The 14393-nt window shown below is 35.9% G+C and overlaps 1 long non-coding RNA gene across 1 annotated transcript; it reads left to right on the plus strand.

Annotated features, from left to right (window-relative positions):
• The first annotated feature begins 7136 nt into the window (after positions 1–7136).
• On the plus strand, positions 7137–9680 carry LOC111085956. Its single transcript, XR_002610725.1, has 3 exons — positions 7137–7231; positions 7700–7754; positions 9377–9680. It is a non-coding gene; the product is annotated as an uncharacterized LOC111085956 (long non-coding RNA).
• Positions 9681–14393: the final 4713 nt, after the last annotated feature.

The following is a 14393-nucleotide window of genomic DNA, read 5'->3' on the forward strand; positions in this document are numbered from 1 at the left end:
TAACACCCCCACGGCTGAAAGGGCGTGCATGTTTGGTGGTACGGGGATTCGAACCCGCGACCCTCAGATTGCGAGTCGAGCACCTTATCCACCTGGCCATGCTAGAATTCGGGTTTCGATACCCGTGGTGGGCAGAGCACAGATAGCCCATTGTGTAGCTTTGTGCTTAATTACAAACAAACAAACACTATAGAAAATGTTGTATAAGATAATTACATTTTCGCAGTTTTGAATTATTCATGTTAAACAATTATTAACATCAGCAAAATCACTCTCAAATAATACAAGATCTCGTCATTGAAAATTATAGCAAGTATCATTTAAAATACTTTGTTAAAAATTAATTCCCTGGCTAAGAGTCCCCCGGTCGGGCAGCGGTAAGTCTTCGGATTTACAACGCTAAAATCAGGGGTTCAATTCCTCTCGGTGGACACAACAGATAGCTCAACGTGCCTTTTCTATAAAAACATACACACACACACACTCTGGTTATTGTTTTTGTTTGTTTGTTTGTAATTATGCACAAAGCTACACAAGGGCTATCTGTGCTCTGCCCACCACGGGTATCGAAACCCGGTTTCTAGCGTTGTAAGTCCGCAGACATACCGCTGTGCCACTGGGGGGCCACTCTGGTTAAGAAAATAAGCCTGTTGCACACCCTAAGGGGCTATAGCCCCTTCCCCCAAGAAAAAAGTGCTAGACATGCTCCTACTGATTAACGACATTGATGTTTCTCTCTTTATTGTATTGATAGTTTAATATACTCTTGGCTGTCTAGATATAACACGGCATTACTGATGAGCGCGTTTTATCTATTACAATAACAATCAATTTCTGTCTGCCCTGAAACTGCGCACGCAATTTACTATCTAAATGCGCGCGCACTTGCTTTCACCGGATGTAAATGTACTTTACTACTAATATTAGACATTTTGTACAACAACGTATTAAAACGATTAATAAATGTTCATCGAAGTTTTTAAAAAAGGTCTAACGTTGGGTCGTAGAATAACATTATTAACTTATTTATTGATAGTATTAATTAAGAATGGTAAAGTTACAGTGTTAACATATCTCTTTATCGAATACAGGCCGTACTTAATAATGGCTTAACTAATGTTAGGCTTACGAAAATGGACTTATACTATGTTGTAACTTATAGATTTCGTTGTCTGCGATTAGAGTTTTTATTAATTATTCTCGAAATCCTGTATTTAAAGAAGTACTGTTGCAATAACGATACTAATCTGACTGCAACTGTTTTGCGGGTCTCTGCTAGTTGCCCATATTACTCTTATTTAGCTACTACTACTAGTACTATTACTAGCCTAACCCCAGTGTCAGTGACCCTCAGAGTCGATGGTACTGGTGGGAAGCTGTTGTTTTGTCACTAGGGGAACTCGGTAGAAGGAAGGACAGGGTTTTTATTCACCTGGTACGTCAATGGGAGGACTTCTGGTATCACGAGCCAATGAAACTTTATTCTCATTTCCAAAAATGGTGTATTTACCACATGCGAGATGCACATTGATAAAAAAAAGGTATTCATTTTAGTAACACTAATAATAATATCATATACAGAATGACTTACAGTTAAGAACTAGAACAGTAGAAGAAGAAAACATGGTACTTTTTACAGTACCTCATTTTTTGCACATATGAAAACAGATGCAAATTAAAACATGCTACTCCACAAACTTAACTGATGCTAGCGTTTTTCACTAAATAATCATACAGTTTAATATCACCAAATTTTACTTAACTTTTGGAAATTGTCCAAAAAAATTATATATTTAAGACCTAAAGGTTAAAAAAAAGAAAGGATGTGCGTGTTTACTGTCATTAAAAACTATCAAAAAGGTCAAATGACACAGAATTTATTAGGCATCTGAAATAATTTGTACAATCTTCCTAAATATTTACAAATATGCCGGCCATTTTCTACATTTGTGAAATTAAAACGCGTAAATGTTTTTTTTTAAATGAAACTAGCAAATATTTAATGAATAGCACCATAATAATTTTTACTTCGTGACATGATGTCAGAGTTGAGGTTGTACAATGAATCTCATGTTCGTGGTTACTGTAATTTATAGAAATAGGTACAGATACCTTGCAAAGCTAATAATAATCAATTATCACCCACGATATTTTTTAAAACTAGTAATGAAATCTCGTTTTATTTTGATTATTTATATTCAGATTTATTCCCAAAAATAAGTTCTGACAACTCTCAGTACCACATGAAAAAAATACCAATGGTTCTGAAAACTCTGAGTACCACATGAAAAAATGCCAATGGTTCTGAAAACTCTCAATACCACATGAAAAAATGCCAATGGTTCTGAAAACTCTCAGTACTACATAAAAAAATGCCAATGGTTCTGAAAACTCTCAGTACCATATGAAAAAAATGCCAATGGTTCTGAAAACTCTCAGTACCACATAAAAAAATGCCAATGGTTCTAAAAACTCTCAGTACCACATGAAAAAAATGCCAATGGTTCAAAAAAGCCCCTAGCTGAATTGGGGAGGACCATGTGAGGGCTCCACCTCTCCAAGCCTTTTGTGAAAGATGCTCCTGGAGATTGCCTTTTCAGAAGTTATGTAAATAAATAACATTTTTTGTTGTTGTCATGGTTAGTAGCCTATATGATCATCTAAGTTTGATTGTTAATCGGTAACTATTTATATAAATACAGTTACTAACTAGTTTTAACCTACGTTTTGCTTGCTAACCTTCAAAGCACCATAAACCACAGACAGGTTCCCTATGGCTTGGAGAAAGCTAATAATAGAATACTTATTTTAGATTCTTAAGAAACTTATAGTTTGTCAAAGATTTTAATTTTTTTGTCACCCAAGAACAACATTTCTGTAAAATACATGCACATACTAAAACTCCTTAAAATACTGAAAATACACACACCTGAAATGAATCTGGATTCTAAAAGATATATTCAACATAAATATTCATACGTGTCCATTCTTTACAAAAGTGGCAGATATTATTTTGTTGTTGTTTTGCACACTTAATGCCTCTCAAACGCCCCCTAGTGGCACAGCGGTATGTCTGCGGATTTACATCGCAAGAATCCGGGTTTCGATACCCGTGGTTGGTAGAGCACAGATAGCCCATTATGTAGCTTTGTGCTCAATTAAAAAGGTACGTGTTTCAAAATGCAAGTATGCTCTCACTGATTGTAGGTAAATATTATTTCTGTATGTAGTTTAATTAAAGCAGAATGGTAACACTAAACGAGGTAGTCTATATTGGTCCGGCCCTTACTATTGCTTGAAAATTACAATCAAAACTGGTCAAATAAAAACACAAGATTTAAACTATACTGTATATAATATTTCTGGTTTTCTAGTTTCATAAGTACAATATTTTGTAAGATACGGAAGCTCTACAAAAATACAATATTAATTAACTTGCTGTTTAGATGTTATCATACATAGTGGGCAAATATAAAGTATTAAATGACAAGTTTCTGTTACCAGGGGTGAAATTCTGCCGGTACTATGTACCGGAACATATTTTGAGCTGCTTTGTCGTTTTTTATGTTTACACATAGATTTTTCTTAAACAGGTCCACTTCACCCAGTTGATTTTTTTTTTAATTTCACCCTGTGTATTTACTAATAAATGTGTTTTATGTGTTTCTGTTATGGCATTGGCATAAAGATTTGAATTTTAATTATCACCAAAGTGAATACTTAAAAAAAAAAACATAATAATAATAATTGAGTATTTACATGGCTGTTATAATGCAAATAGGAAAACCTGACTGACAGATTAATGACTCGCAACAAAAAACAAGAGAAAACTGTCTCGTGTGCAAACGCAATTTAAATGAAAATATCAAATGAAAACTGCTCACATCTATTACAAAAGGGTGACATATAACTCTCATATTTGCTAATACGTATTACAGGTGGGTTGCCATGTCGCGTGCTTAAAAGGTGTCGAAATTTTCAGTTTCATAGTAAGGCAATAGATGGCAGCACCAAACAATTTAATAATACTGACAAATTTACGTATAGCCATAACGTCTTATACTTACGCATGTCACGATGTCAGTGCATTTCTTTAACACTTGGGACAATTTCTTTTTTCGTGCTATTTTACTAATAGTATGTGCGGAAAACTACATATCCAGCTCCGCCCTTGGTGAAAGCCCAACAGATCCGATGAAAGTCAACAAGTTCAAGTGAACTCTTGGTCCATGATTGGCTTTCTTTTCGAAGCTCTTGTAATGTTTTACCTTAAAAGTTTTGTTGGTTATTTTAAAGAGTATGTACCCCCCCCCCCCCCCAGTCTTTTTTTTTCTCTTGCAAACGCGGAAAATACTAATAAGTTGGCAAAATCTCTGCGAGGATTTTCAGTAGCGTTCATTCTCCAAGAAAATTGTTGTAAGACAGGAGAAGTGAGGAGATGTAGCATTCAAGTCGAAAAACTTGTCCGAAATGGCAGAGCAGTTGCGTTACTTCTTCTTTAAAATAGCTCATCAAATTCCCCTCACTATAGATCCGACAGCAATCCTCTAAAGTGGCAGTGGATTGCCGTTTGGTCACCGTGGTGTTTTTGATGATCGTTCTGGCACGGGCCAGAGTCCGCCCTCTTTGAGCCATCTTTGTTAACAGCCGGCAGACCTCTTCTTCTAACCGAGTAGCCTGGCATGGTCTGGTGGTTAGGGCGCTCGACTCGCAATCTGAGGGTCAGGGATTTGAATCGCCTAACATGCTCGTTCTTTAAGTCGTGGGGGCGTTATATTGTGACGGTCAATCCCACTATTCGTTGGTAAAAGAGTAGCCCAAAAGTTAACAGTAGTTGGTGTTTACTAGCTGTCTTCCCTCTAGTCTATCACTACTAATTTAGGGACAGCTAGCGCAGATGGTCCTCGAGTAAATTTGCGCGACATTTAAAAAATAAACAAACAAAAACGTAATCAGGAAGGTGGCGCTGGGCACCATCGTAACTGATCATTTTTCTAGTTATACATGGCCCAGTCCTTGGTTCATTTGGCAGACATTTATTGAAAATACACTTTAGAATTTGAATACGTGTCACTGTTGGGACTATGGTAATGGTGGGTGGGGTCATTGGTAGATTGACCATCAGCTGCCATTAAGACAATGCTCGGGACCTCTTAATTGGTAGCCGCTCGACTGATGATGACATTAGGATCCCGCATGATGGTCATCGAGGTGGTGACCATTTCATTTATGCTCAAGGCCCTTGCCATAGTTGATGGCGGTAGTATTGTAAGAAACAAGGTATTTACAGCCAGCTGGCTCCTGGCAATGATGGTCTCACTGGTGAAATTTGCTGTAAGAGTCTCCGCCGTTGTTGATGATGTTGCTTTCCAGTCCTTGTCAGACATCTCGTCCCTGTCTTCCCAGTATTCAGCCGCCCCTCAAATGAAATGTTTGTTTGTTTTAGAGCAAACCAACATTGAGCTATCTACTGGGACCACCGCGGGGAATCAAACCCCGAATTTTAGCGTTGTAAGTCCGCAAACTTACTGCTGTCCCACTGGGGACCTTTTAAACAGGAAATATATAATACGTATAATAATGTCAGTATCATGATAAAATATAAATATCTTAATAAATGTTAATAGTTAAGCTTGGGGAAAGGGGCATGAAATTTCTTAAACTTACGTCGTAAAAATGTATAAAAAGTGATGAGAAACAAGACATTTCGACCTAGTTTTATCTATCACTTTATTCCCTTTTCTGTCGCCCTCCTCCCCAGTGGCACAGCGGTACGTCTGCAGACTTACAACGCTAGAATCCAGGTTTCGATACCCGTGGTGGGCAGAGCACAGATAGCCCATCGTGTAGCTTTGTGCTTAATTACAAACAAACCAATTATACCCTTTTCTTATTGCAACATCATATAATTAAAAAATCGTTTAAAAGTACACAAAATGATGACGCAATCATAACTGAAAATACAAACGCCATAAAACTAAGTGCTCTATAAAAAGAGTCACATAAAATGAGCATAATTTTTGTAAGATTGCCTATATACTCTGTGTGCGTGAGAATGTTGATATCATAACACTTTACATATAAAGCGACAGGTTCCCTCCCCCTCCCTAAAATGTTTAGTTATTTCAACTTCCATAGTTTTGGTGAAAACAAATATATATTAAAACGTACACTTGTATGCACACAAAGAAATAAAGGGCAGACAATTCTTATCACACGTGGTAAGCGTCAATCAGAAGTTTTGGAAATATTATGATGATAAACATCTGTTTGAAACCAAATATGTTATTTCCCAAGGTCTATATCACCGCCTCAACATAGATTTAAAATGTTATTCAAACTGTTACCAAACCACTGTATTTTTTTTTACCGTACTTAAAAGATGCAATCCCAATTTTGAGGTCTATGTTATACAATAGAACAATACACCAACTCAAAGGTAAACATCTGAAAATTAAAACAATATAAAAATATTCATCATTTACATATTAATTATTTGATAATTCATTAATGTGATTAGGCTACCGAGTGATTTGTAGGTTATTTGGTTTAAGATCTGCTAGAAGAACTTTCTTTTTTTACGTCATGAATTGTTTTATGATTTTCAACGTATAAAATAGTAATTACTCTAGACGTACTTCCGTAGGGTTCCCGAAAGTATTCTGTTTCATAAGCATATAAAACCAAAATTAGGAATAACAAATATTTTTATTTCTTGCTTTTGAAGTTCATATGTCATGCTGTGTTGTAGCCTACAGAGTGATTCCTGCATGCGCACGTTTTACTGACGTCACGACAGTATAAATTGCAATGTTAAGCGTCCCATATATGACGTCATTTTAGTGTTCACTGACTGATTAACAGAGAACACACTACTGTATAATAGTGCGAGTGGTTATAGCAGGTAACGCCCTCTATGTGGCCTTTGGCCCCCTATCGAAAAGAAAAAAAAACGGGTCAACGTTACACAGACTTTACATTATTTACCGTGGAAATCATCAATTCAATTTTTTTTTTACTAAAACTTATTTACGGTAAACATGTATGGCGTTTTCAAATCGTGAGTCATGGATTTTTGTGTAACAATCTATGCAAATATTGATTACATAACACTAGAAGAGTGTGGGAAGCATAGAAGCTTTTATCACCTGTTGATACACTTCATAGAATTATCTCTCCCCAAAACATTTACTTGGACCCACAAGTAAAGGAATAAGCTTGTAAGAAAATGGTAAGGTTTTATTCATGGTATTTTAGGGTACAAAACGAACACGTATGTTTTACCCTAATTTATAAACGAATTCTACGACTTAAAAAAAACGGGGAGGGGGACTACAAGATGAATTCAAAACGAGCTACAAAACTGCTTTATTGCCAGTAAACGTAATTATATAACAGTAATATTTATAGGCTTTTTTGGGTCCTTTATAATTCACCATACAGTAACCTAAATTAATTTAGGTATGTGAATAATATTATGGCATTGCGCTTAGTTCATTATTATACAGCGGACCAATTGTTTAATGATTATATGAGAGTACGGCCAATCAAGGAATGTGTTAGGCCTCTACGTCACAGATTCTCTTTTCAATTTTACGTCTGGTGAAAAAGATACGAAATATTTAACATGTATATATCCATTATATTATATTTTTAAAATATAAAGATATTAAAGTAATTATTGTAAATCTTTCCACAGATTAAAATAGGTGTACCAGTATTATGCCTTATTATCTTGGTATCTGTTATTTATGGTAAGTTTTTATTCATTCACTTGTATTATATTTATAGTCACGCATAAAGTTTCTGTCTTAACACGTGTTACATGTATATTATATCATAAGTTATTTCAACTTGAAAGTTCAGTAATTAATGACAAATTCATTTAAAAACATTGTATTATTTTATGCATTGTTGGATTACGTTATCCATGTAAAGTAGTGTTTACTATATTTTAAAATTCACTGTTTTTTCTTCGTGTAGTGTTGTCCCAGTGGTCAGCAGTAAGTTTACGGTCTGTAAACGCAAAAATCCAGAGCACAGGTAGCCCATTGTGTACCACTGCGCTAAAACAACATTATTATATTTTTGTACAATAATCAAATTGTCTCTATAATATTGTTGTAGCCCATGTTTCTAATTTGGATATTGTATTGTTGCTTATACAGGAGGAAACTTGACGTAAACCTTCTCTGAAGCTCAGGAAACAGAGCCATATATAAACAAGAGGGAATCCTCAATAGCCATGGCACTTGAAATTATTTTAGACAGGATTAGAGTAAATTAATCTACGAGACCTTTTTTCCCCCCTTTTTTATTGGCTATATTTTTGTGCGCCAGCAAAACCAAGCGTGGGGCGCACGTTTATTAGTCATCAGGAACTTTTTTAGCCTAACCTCAAATTGAAATTATTTTAGGCAGGATTAGAATAAGTTTTTTTTTTATGAGACCTTAGGCGTGGTCAAATAAATCAGTCGAAAGGTTTTGACCTCCTGAGTCCAAAGCTGTAATTAGAACTGAAATCGGTCAAGAGATGACGGAGCTATGAGCTAAAAGTTTATACTTGAAAAAAACAAAAAAAAAAACAGAGCCATTCTATGAGCCGCTATGCCGCGGCTAAAAAAGCGAGTTAGGCTAGCTTTAATCAATAACTTTGTTAGTCAGTTAATGAGTAATCAGTGCCTTATTTAGTCAGTTTAGCTGTTACTGCCAGCAAGTTAGTGAGTCAATTACTTAGTTCAGTACTGTGGATATCTGTTTGTGTTTCGACGAAGAAATAGAAAAATGAAATTAGCGAGTAAGTGGAATTTATTTGTGAAGTTAGGCCTATCAGAGATATTTGCGCTAACCGAGAAATGAAACGTTTTTTGTTATCGTTAAGTGTACTGAACTGGGTATTACTTTTTTTTTTTACCTAATAATCTAAAAGAACCTGGCCAGCAATAAAAACTATACTTATTTCTCATTTCCGTTAATAGGTTTAATAACATCCATTCCATGTTCTATTTTTTGACCACGTAGAACTTGTGTGATAATCAAAACTCTTTCACGCAGGTGGTTGATTTCTAACCTGAGAAAAATCAGTTTTTGCTCAAACGTTTGTGAAATTTATTTAAAAGTTTTTTAAACAGTTATAATGTTTTATGGTAACTTCCATTAAAGTAGCATAAACAATTTAAAATCTGATTTTTAAACTGTCACTATATTATTACTTGGAAGATAATTATGCAAAAAGTTAGGGTGCTTAGATTTTTGAAGAATATTATTAATAACTTCTCTAATCTTTTTAAACAGTAAAGTTTTTTCGGGGAATTTTTATGTAAGCAATTCACTATTCTTATTTAAAAGCAGTCTGATGCTTTCTTCACAAAAATAGCTAATAACGAATGTGAACCAGGACACGACTGTCCAGACTACACTACGTGCTGTCCTCACTCGACCGACAAATACAGATGCTGTAATGCAAAGAACGCCGTTTGCTGTGGCGACGAGAACTTCTGCTGTAAGACTGGGTCCGTCTGTGATTACATAATAAAAACATGTCGTCAGTCAAAGTCTGAGAACATTCTTTTTTTCCACTGAAACTCTGTAAACCTGATTCATAGTTAAGCTTTTTTTTTCTTTTTCAACAACTGATTATATGCATGTATTTTCAATAAAAATCAGGTTACAAACAATAATGTTTCAGACATTTTGATTCAATCTTATAACAGTAGGTGAGTTATTTTAATGTGGTGTCTAGCTTAGATTTAATTTTTGCATTAATGCTAGTATTTTGATTTTATTTTTTGGTATACTAATAACTGTTTTTTTTTTCAAAACTGCACTTATGATATATTAATTATGCATAAATAATCTTTATATTCACTTATTAGCTGGAGTACTTGTTCCCTGGACGGAAGTTATGTAAATTCATGATTAATGAAAGGTTATCTTACTCTTAGGACATGAAAAGTTGCTTTACTTATATGTAATTGTGAAAAACGCCCATAAAAACTGCAAAACATAAAATGTGAAACCGCAAGTTTACATGTATATCTGCATGGACCTAACCAACCTTCATGCCAAATTTGGTGAAGATGCATCAACCGGAGGTGAGGTAATGGTAAAAAAAAAACGCCCATATAAACCGCAAAACTGAAAAATTTGTATGTATCTCGTCGTGGATCCAACAACCTTCATGCCAAATTTGGTGAAGATCCATCAGCAGGGTCTACACTGACAGAGGGTTAGTGGTGATCAAACCGGGCTCTAACTTCTAAATGTAAGAGTAGTCTGTGGTTGCCAAACTTAACAAATACAGCAAATGTAAAGAAGAACAAGGAATACTCAGAAGTCGCTCTCAAACTTTCAAAGAACTCTCGTTCAAACAAAAGTAAAATTAACAAATAAGAACAAAGCACGGCAGAAACAAGTGATTATGAGTATGAATACACCAATAGCTGAAAAACTGTGTGAATTGCAAAAATCTATGAAAACTTTATAAAATTGTGATATAATGCCTAAAAATCCGCTCTTCAGAGCCACGATACTGTCTTAAAGTTAGTAATTCACTTGAGCGCCGTCCTACGTCCAACAGAGGAACTGTATCACGTATTTAATACATTTGTATACGACTTTCTGTTTCATAATTTTCTCAAAATGGCATCCAAAGACATATCCGCGCATAGCCTCCTCTAATTTTGAATTAATAGAAGGAATGCAGCTGTAACTCTTGGGTTACTAATGGATGACCGAATAGTTGTATTTGACTTTCATTCTCATAGCGCTTTCACGGCCTCAAAATGCGAAGCATATTTTTATGGCAATAGGTCAAAAACCTTAAACCTTCAGATTCACAGTTCTAGCACGCTATAAACGTGACCACAGTCGACCCTATTATATAACACCTGTTTTACACAATCAATTTGGTAAGTAAACAATAAATAAAATAATTATTGAAATCAAAACATGCGTTATCTTATTACGAAATCAAACATTAAACAGTCGATGAAGCATAAGCAGATTTTACGGATGGTACGTTGAAAAGTTGCATAACTACGGAAAGGAAACAGTGGGCTACTTGTGATCTGCCCACCGCGGGTATCAAAACCTAATTTTTAGAGTTATAAGCTTTCAGACTTATCGATGAGCCATTCGGGGGTGGGGCAAAAAATATAGAACGACGAAAACTGGTTGGTTTGTTGTTAAGCTCAAAGCTACACAATAGGTTATCTGTGCTTTGCCCACTATAAGTATCAAAACCCGATTTTTAACGTCGTAAATATGCAGACTCATTGCCGACACTGAAGGGCGAAAGAAATTGCATCGTAGTGTATAGATCTCGTTGTGGTTCGGCAAGATTTTTAAAAAATCAGGTGACTCGGAACTAAAGTTTTAGAACTACTGGACTATCAGTTTCAAACATGGTGGTTATTAGCCAGCTAGAAAAAATATAAATTTAAACTATCACGACAACAAATAAATGGTAATTAGATTGGTAACATGTATATTTATCTAGAGATATCTGACGAATTTAATCTTGAAATCCAATTACGTTTGACTGAACTGGCCGAATCTTGTCAAGCGCTTACTTGACCTTTCATTAAAGAAAAGTTTGAAAGAAAGTTTACTTAAAAGTAGGTTTATCGAAACATTATAAGTAATTTAAATTTGTAAGTGTTTTGATTTATTTATAATATAACGTTTCATTATTAAGAAAATATAAAATATTTCTTGTCAGACCACACGGTAGGTCCGGACGGAAGCATATGCTGCCCTCTTTCGGATACAGATCGCATATAACTGGAGTAAAACTTTTTTTTTTTTTTTGAAGATCAAAAAACTTGGGTCTGTAAATATAATTCGGTTCTGTTCCTTGCGAAGTTCTGTTCCAGAATAAGCCACATCTTAGTAATGTTCTTGTACGTATTTTTTTAGCACAAACATTTGTCACGTGACATTTGCTTGTATTATATAGATTGGACGTTCTTAAAATGAAATGTTTTCAAATACAAATTTTATATTATTATTATGTTTTGCTATCCAGTTAGAAAATGTATTTGAATCTACTACACAAGAACCTATTAATTAAGATGCAAAAAATAAAGCTTGAGGATGAAAGTACATATTTTATAAGAAATTTTGGTGGGATTGATAAAAATATAAATAAATCATCAGTCGGTCTTAGTGCCAAACTAAGCACCCTGTCCATCGCGGGAATCGAACCGCGGATTTTTGCGTTGTAAGACCACCAACTTACCGCTGACCAGCCGGGAGACTGTAAAAACAGCAAAAAAAGAGTTACATACATATTAATTTGTTTTTAAAGTTACAAACAGCACTGGCGTTCTTCAGATGAAATCATTGTGTTTTAGCGTAGTACCTACTGTTTAAATTAATTTACTGTTTCATCACTTCAAAGGTCGAGCGTGGCCTAATGGTTAGCGTTCCGGACTGTGAATATGATGGATCACGATTCGCATTCCATTTTCGAAAAATCGTGCTCACAACTTTGGGGCCGTGGGTGCGTTATAAGAGTAAAAGTCAAATTCCAGCTATTCGATAAGAGTACCCCAAGAGTTGGCGGTGGGTACTACTATTGTTTAGTTGCCTTCTTTCTAGTCTATCAGTTCAAAATTAGGCACGGGTAGTGCAAATTGTCCTTGTGTAGCTTTGCGCTAATATCCGAAACATACAATTCATCACTTAGATTCAAACTTTTTTTTATCCGTACTTATAATTGTATGTATTCAGCCCCCTCCATCCAATGGCTCAGCGGTACATCTGAAGGCTTATAACGCTAAAAAGTGGGTTTCGATACCCATGGTAGACACATGGTCTAGCTAGCTTTATACTTAACAAACAAAATGTATTCAGCGCCGCAACCACGAATTTTAGGACTTGTGACAAATTATTTCAGAAGCCCCCTCACAATCCAGTGAGCACACATTGACAGGATACCCCTTGTAAACACCTTTCCATTTACTTATTTTTCCCATTTTAACAAAACTTCACTTACTTGCTACCCATGAAGAAGACATATGTTTAACTAATTAAAATACAGTAAACCTATTTGAACCATTCACTTCCTATTTATTTCCCCGAAAGGAGGCCGACTGTCGCTTGGAGGGGTCACCTGTTATAATCACTCGCACCCCTATACTGTAGTGTGTTATCAGTCAGTCAGTCAGTAGACACTAAAATGAAGTCGCATAAGGGACGCTTAACGTTGCAATTTGCACTGTCGTGACGTTATTATAACGTGCGCATGCTATGGATCACGAGAAGAATTATGCGCTCTGTAGGTTACAACACAGCACGACATATGAACTTCAAAAGCAAGAAATAAAAATATTTGTTACCCTTACTTTTGGTATTATTTACTCTTGAAACAGAACACTTTCGAGGACCCTGCAGAAGTACATCCAGTACAAAATCATCTTACGTTCTTTTATGTATTTTTTCCCGTTAGCGATTAATCCCCTATTTACAATAACTAAAAACAACTATCTTTTTTCTCTTATGCAGATATACAAGAAGAATGAATTACAGACAGCTGCTTAAATGCCTGTTATTATCAAGGAGGCAGTCAGGAATTTTGGGGTTTACAGTAGCACGTGATTTTGTGTGCGAGCATCAATTCGTGAGGTCTGTCGCGTGCACACGAGCAAACGGTTTTTTAGTTATAAAGTAACGGGAAAAAATGAAGTTTACAGTATGATTTCAATGTAAACAATATCGTGACGTTGACTAAAAAAAATATTTCCAGAATTGAAATAGAAAAGTGTTTTACCAATATAACAATAATGAAAAACAACATGTTAAAATCCGCCTTTCCACCAGAGATCGGGGGTTTGGGGCAACGTACCCTCTCATCGCCACCGGCCCGGCATGGCCAGGTGGTTAGGGCGCTCGACTCGCAATCTGTGGGTCGCGGGTTCGAATCCCCGGCACACCAGACATGCTCGCCCTATTAGCCGTGGGGGCGTTATAATGTGAAGATCAATCCCTCTATTCGTTAGTAAAAAAAGTAGCCCAAGAGTTGGCAGTGAGTGGTGATGACTAGCTGCCTTCCCTCTAGTCTTACACTGCTAAATTAGGGACGGCTAGCGCAGATAGCCCTCGTGCAGCTTTGCGCGAAATTCATAACAAACAAACAATCATCGCCACCACCAAACGGCGTCCCTGTACGCATTTGTGTGGTTTAAATCCGGATACATATTGCTGGAATGCATTATAATTAGGGACGCATGGGTAGTAATATCTGGCCGAATATCGGGTCCGACCGGGGCCAGGTTCTCCCTTTGCCCCCCCACCCAAACCGAAAAAAAAAACACAACAAACAAACTAAAATAACAAACTAAGTTCGTACGTTATAACTTAACTTAAACTAATACTACACTACAACTAAT

This window comes from Limulus polyphemus, unplaced genomic scaffold (genome assembly GCF_000517525.1).
Source record: "Limulus polyphemus unplaced genomic scaffold, Limulus_polyphemus-2.1.2 Scaffold738, whole genome shotgun sequence".
Lineage (NCBI taxonomy): Eukaryota > Metazoa > Arthropoda > Merostomata > Xiphosura > Limulidae > Limulus > Limulus polyphemus.